This window comes from Corvus kubaryi, unplaced genomic scaffold (genome assembly GCF_017639235.1).
Source record: "Corvus kubaryi isolate FWS band 111438036 unplaced genomic scaffold, C.kubaryi_AGA036_p1.0 66, whole genome shotgun sequence".
Classification (NCBI taxonomy): domain Eukaryota; kingdom Metazoa; phylum Chordata; class Aves; order Passeriformes; family Corvidae; genus Corvus; species Corvus kubaryi.
In genome coordinates this window covers 27,374,943-27,375,556 of record NW_024582054.1, presented here as the reverse complement: position 1 = coordinate 27,375,556, position 614 = coordinate 27,374,943, and the positions used below count along the sequence as shown (strand labels likewise).

Sequence of the window (614 nt, the reverse complement as noted above, 5' to 3'; positions counted from 1 at the left end):
GCGGTTGCTTTGCTCTTGGTTCCTTTCTCCTCTGTGACGGTCTGCGTAGAAATGGATGCGGTTGCTTTGCTTTTGGCTCCTTTCTGTGTGACAGTCTGTGTAGACATGGTATTTGCTGCTTTGCTCCTTTTTACCTCCTCCTCAAGCAGACGTTGCACCACACTAAGTAGTGTTTTGTTTCTAAGCATGGTGTACACAATGCAGGCCATAGAGAAAAAAGAGAAGAGAACTGACAAGAAGATTATACCATCCTTAACATCCAGAGGGAACTCAATTTTTCAAAAACTGCTGTGCCTGGCCTGAAAGGCTGGAAGAAACCACTCTCTACTCCTCCCACCAGGGGCTGGCTGTGATTGTTGAAGAGGTCCCAGACATAGGAGCCCAGACTAGGACAGCCAAACAAAATTGAGTATATATTCCGAATGGTATTCATCGCCTCGCAGGTTATTATGCTATAGACATAATAAACCAATAAAGCAATTCTCATACCATTCCCTGGTTTTAACAGGAGTAATACAACAGGCAGGTAGTTCCCCATGTGAGGAAAAATATAGAGAGCAAGATACAGTACCCATGCAGACCAGCTGAGCACCATGGTGAATAGATTTCTGTTT

The 614-nt window shown here is 44.3% G+C and overlaps 1 protein-coding gene across 1 annotated transcript in view; it reads right to left on the bottom strand.

Moving 5' to 3' along the window:
• The window catches only part of LOC121674040, a 1,505-nt gene extending 1,376 nt beyond the window's left edge, over positions 1-129 (bottom strand). Inside the window, exon 1 of the mRNA XM_042047981.1 lies at positions 30-129. The gene's annotated coding sequence lies outside the window, so the exon portion shown is untranslated. The remainder of the gene's footprint in view (positions 1-29) is intronic.
• Positions 130-614: the final 485 nt, after the last annotated feature.